We start from the raw sequence: 5,319 nt of genomic DNA, 5'->3' as shown, positions 1-5,319 counted from the left end.
GTTTACTCCCCTATCTTTTGTAACGCACATGGAGATCGATGGCTGAACAGGGCTATACAGGAGCTAAGTAGAATTTAATTCCACTAATTTAGCCCATTTGGTGCGACTCACTTACAGCACAATAAGGCTCCATTCAGACAGCAATGTTGGAACTGGGTTAAGAGACAGCAGCATTGGATCTGGGTCGCATGACCATGCCGAACCCCTCTGTGTTGTTTCTAAAATCAATGCAGTGTCCCCAGGCCTGTAAGTTTTCTGTGTTCTACTTCTCTTATGTGAATTGGAGATGGGGCAAATTCCAATATTGAGCCAGTCAAGCTAAACATGCCATCAGAAGCTAGCTCCTGGATTATGCCTGCTGGTGAATTTTTGTACATGACTTGTTAACTGTATTATTTATCATTGCTCTTGATGGGAAAGTGTATTTGGTATCTCCGGAGGGATGCACCCTCCCAGAGAGTTCATGCATTCATGCATCCAAACTCTGGGGGAAATGTTCTTTTCAATGAAAACGCTGGAAAGAAGTAGTGTCACTTTTTCCAGCCTACAAGATGTAGGCCCTGATTCGGCTTAGCTTAGAATTCCCGTGGAATTCTGTGAGAGCCACATTAAGCCAGTGTGTCTGGCTTTGCAGGATCGGGGCCGAACGCTGCGTTCACCTGACATGCTGAGCATCTGCAGCCTCTGTTTACTTCAGCGGCTTTCGAAGACGCTCGGCATTTCTGAAGTCGGGCCCTACACAAATCTTAGCTGAGCAGTTTTTCCAGGTGTGGAAAACAGTTTTGTTGTTATTTTATTTAGCCACCAAAATCCCTTGGACAGTTTCTCCTCTCAGTGACACTGAGGTAAATCTGCGGTACTGGTACTGATGACAAGAGAGCGCAGTTTACCCCGGAATAACAGAGGTGTTGGATTGCTGGGTCCCAGAGAAGAGCTATGTATTCTGGAAATACACAGGGGAGAAGGTGGTCTGGTAATGGAAGCATATCACAGTCCACCGGTCTGAAGGAGGGATGTTTAATATCGGTTAATTGAATAGTCGAGTAACCTCATGAATTCTTATTGGTTACTCGACTAAATTTAGTCCCCCGCAGCCAGTACAATCCAGCCCCACTCCTGAGGAGCCCTCTGCCTCTCCGTGCTGCTGCCTCTGTATCAGAGGCAGCAGTGCCAGGTGCCTGGCGGGAGCTGGTCCGTGAGGGGAGCCAGTTTAAAAACCAGCTCCCTTCGTGCACCAGCTGCCTGTCCCCCGTGCAGCTGCCTCTGACACAGAGGGGGCAGCAGCTCCTGTCCAGAGGGGCAAGCAAGGTCTCAGCTCCTGGACCTGGCGTGAGCCAGAACTGAGCCAGACTTCCCGCTGGCCTACCTCTTAATACACTTTAAATGCAGAACCGCAGCAGGGATAGGTCCCCAACCCGTCACAAGCCAGGACTGAGGCAGGTTGCTGGCCAGCCTGCTAAAAGATTGACTGGCCAAGCGGGGGAGGGAAATGCGCGTAATCGTTAGCAGTCACTATTACGCTTTTGCTTATCGGTTAACCGACTCCACTATTACATCCCTAGTCTAGAGTTCTAATCCATGCTGTGACACGGATTCCCTCAAAGGCCCTGGGCCAGTCGCAACTGCTCTGTATTTTCCCCATGCCCAAACCCGGACGTGAGGTACCTCCCTGTGACAGGGGAGATCCAACCTTGCACCCCTAAGGAAAAGGTTAAGCAATTGGTTGAAGGTCTGAGACTTTGATTATAATGTATGGGCTTTGCTTTCCTTGTGGGGAAAGAGGCGATCCAGTCAGGCAGCAGTATAGCACTTCGGTGGGGCAGGCCTTAGCTGCTTACACCGGGCCCCGGTTTGGAACCGGGTGGAAGGATGGGCCTGGGTTCCCCAGACAACCCTGGGGAGGGGCTGAAGGTAGGAGCAGACTTAATGTGGGGAGGCTTTGAGGATTGAATGGGCCAGATCCTGAGACCTCAACCCAATGGAAGACTGGAGACATGCACCTAACCCACAGGGCTACCCCATGGCTGGACTCTATGTACCTGGAAAGGGCCAGACATAAAGCACATTCTGTGATTGTCCAGCTCTAGGGCTACACGTAGTCTACCCCTGTCACAGAGCTAGCGGTGGCTTTCTCCAGCGCTGGTGCTGGAGACGTACGATTGTGCAGCTGAGGCGCCAAGGTTTGATGGGGACTTCAGCGAGGAATTCACATCCTGCGGCATGGAATCGTACAGCTCTTTATCTCTACTGGCAAAGCCACAGGGCATCCTGCAAGGGCCTTCACTGTATAGAAATATCTTCTACAGGGTGAACCTCTCTAGTCCAGCACCTTTGAGACCTGACCGGTGCCAAACCAGAGAAGTTGCCGGACCAGGGAGGCCAGTATCGTCTAGCAGCATGACCAACACTTCCACTGCTTGCTAGGCTCTTGGGAGACATTTACGAGTAAATTAGTGCTAAAGAACAGCACAGAACACAGAGCCAGGACCGGTGGCTGTAAACAAACTTTATGAGACTGCAGAAAACTTGGCCATGCCCACGATAAGTGGACATCTGTCTAACTAAAATCATGCCGGACTATGGATGTTGCCAGACGAGAGTGCCGGATTAGAGAGGTTCAACGTGCACCTGAGACTTATCTGTCCCCCATTATCAGAGCATCTGAGCATCTCACCATCTTTCAAGTACTAAGTCATAAAAAGCCCCTCTGACAGAGGAGTGGTTTATGGAGCAGAAAGTGCGGATGATATTTTTCCCCTTTGCAGGAGAGTAAAGAGGCCAGTAGTCCCCGAGAATATATCCCCATCCCACACAATAGCTGTGTGCATCTTAGAGCTGCTCCCCATCATTAGTTTCACTTGCAATGTATTTTGAAGAGATCCACAGCCCGCTAGCCGTCGAGTGGCGGTTTGGACCCTCTGAATGATTCATCAGTTGGGTTTTCCTGGTGATTAAACCTCTGGGAACTGAGAAATGTTATTTATTTTGTGCAACTGTTGCATTCTTCAAACAGGATGAAGTTTAATAAAGACAAATGCCAAGTGCTCCACTTAGGAAGGAACATTCAGTTTCATACATACAGAATGGGAAGTGACAGTCTGGGAAGGAGTACGGCAGAAAGGGATCTAGGGGTTATAGTGGACCACAAGCTGAATATGAGTCAGCAGTGTGATGCTGTGGCAAAAAAAGCAAACATGATTCTGGGAGGCATTAACAGGTGTGTTGTGAGCAAGACATGAGAAGTCATTCTTCCGCTCTACTCTGCGCTGGTTAGGCCTCAGTTGGAGTATTGTGTCCAGTTCTGGGCACCGCATTTCAAGAAAGATGTGGAGAAATTGGAGAGGGTCCAGAGAAGAGCAACAAAAATGATTAAAGGTCTAGAGAACATGACCTATGAGGGAAGGCTGAAGGAATTGGGTTTGTTTAGTTTAGAAAACAAAGACTGAGGAGAAAAGAGAAATTGAGGGGGGACATGATAGCAGTTTTCAGGTATCTAAAAGGGTGGCATAAGGAGGAGGGAGAAAACTTGTTCATCTTGGCCTCTGAGGACAGGACAAGAAGCAATGGGCTTAAACTGCAGCAAGGGAGATTTATGTTGGACATTAGGAAAAAGTTCTTAACTGTCAGGGTGGTCAAACACTGGAATAAGTTGCCCAGGGAGGTTGGGGAATCCCCATCTCTGGAGATATTTAAGAGTAGGTTAGAGAAATGTCTATCAGGGATGGTCTAGACAGTATTTGGTCCTGCCATGAGGGCAGGGGACTGGACTCGATGACCTCTCGAGGTCCCTTCCAGTCCTAGTATTCTATGATTCTTTTGTACTATTCTGAGGCCCCTTCCTTGACTCAGCTCAGTTGGCTATTTGGGGAAAATTGACTCATGGTATAAAGAGGGGCTGGTCTACATATTGCTGAAAAGACCTGGCTTCTTGTCTGAAGGCCTGGAAAGAAGGTGCAAATTGCCTTTTCTAAAGCAACTCCATCTTACAGCCAGGGGGACGTGAGCCAGAGAAAGAGGTCACGGCTGGCTTAAGGCACACTGCAAGTTATTGGTCCCGCTCTGACAGGAAGGTGGCTCTCTTCCCTCCCTCGGTCTGAAGCGTAGCATGAGGACCACACTGCCTTGCTTGGCCAAGGGCTCTCAAACACCAGCGTGCGGTGACGGTTGGGGAATCCCTGCGTGCTAATGGCCGCCACAAGGACAGTTGGGGCATGTTCTGCTTATTTTTGTACCTCCCCATCTCCTCACAGGGATGGAGCTCAGCCTCACGTACAATCCTCTGGAAAACTGAGATTTACCGGATGGATCAATTCACAAGAGGTTTGTATAAAATGGGTCTGGTGTGGGCTCCTGGGGATGGAATTCCGCAGGCGGGTGTCGGGTGAAGCGTGCTGTTGGCCTCAGTTCTGATGAGTTTGCTTCCCTCACAACCCTTCTTGAGCATTGCAAGGCGTTGGGGAGCCCAAAACGCAGCGCCAGAGGCAACCCAATGAAATCGCTGAGTTCTTCATGGCTGTCGCCCAAAGTTAAATCTTGGTCTCGGTTAGCTTGGAAGGCGGCCCAGGCTTGACATAAGGGTTCGCGAACCTTGGCAAACCTTTCGATGAACCTGTTCCGACTTTGGGGTTGATAGTGGAATCCGAAAGCAGCTGTTGCTGGCTAGAGGACGCCACATGAACTGGGGGCTGTCCAAAGAAATCACGCACTGTCGGTGAGTGAGGACGTGGCAACTGGACCTTCAATTATGCTGGGCCCTTCTGTCAGACGGGAGCAAAAGGAAAGTTACTGTGGCCTGCAGATTAGGGCCTAGAATCCATCTCTCCACCCCCAACCACTGCAGCAGAGCTGCGGGCTGACCGGGCTACCGCCCAGGGCGCCCCATTGTAGAGGGCGCTGCGCAGGGCTGCCGGGCCGGGCGGGGGCGGCGCTGCGCATGCTCCGCACGCCCAGGGTCCGGGGCGCACGAATGGCTTGGGCCGGCCCTATACTGCAGAACTCCTAATGCGTGGACTACGTCTATACTGCTTCCTTCTTGCGCAAAAGCCTTTGCAAAGGAAGCGTGGATTCGCATATTGCCCGCACTTCATTTGCATAATTAATTAGGATCCAGTTTTGTGCAAGAGGCTTTTGCGCAAAAAGGAGCCATCTACACAGCTCCTTTTGCGCAAAAACAGCTCCTAATGAATTATGCAAAGGAAGTGTGGCAATATGCTAATCCATGCCTCGTTTGCATAGGCTTTTGCACAAGAAGGAAGCAGTATAGACGTAACCTTGGGGTTTGTGCGGCTGGGGCATTGTGACTGCCTCACTCTGGCTGGA

This window comes from Pelodiscus sinensis, chromosome 9 (assembly GCF_052426305.1).
Source record: "Pelodiscus sinensis isolate ZL-2025 chromosome 9, ASM5242630v1, whole genome shotgun sequence".
In the NCBI taxonomy this organism is placed as follows: domain Eukaryota; kingdom Metazoa; phylum Chordata; order Testudines; family Trionychidae; genus Pelodiscus; species Pelodiscus sinensis.
This window is presented reverse-complemented; position numbering follows the sequence as displayed.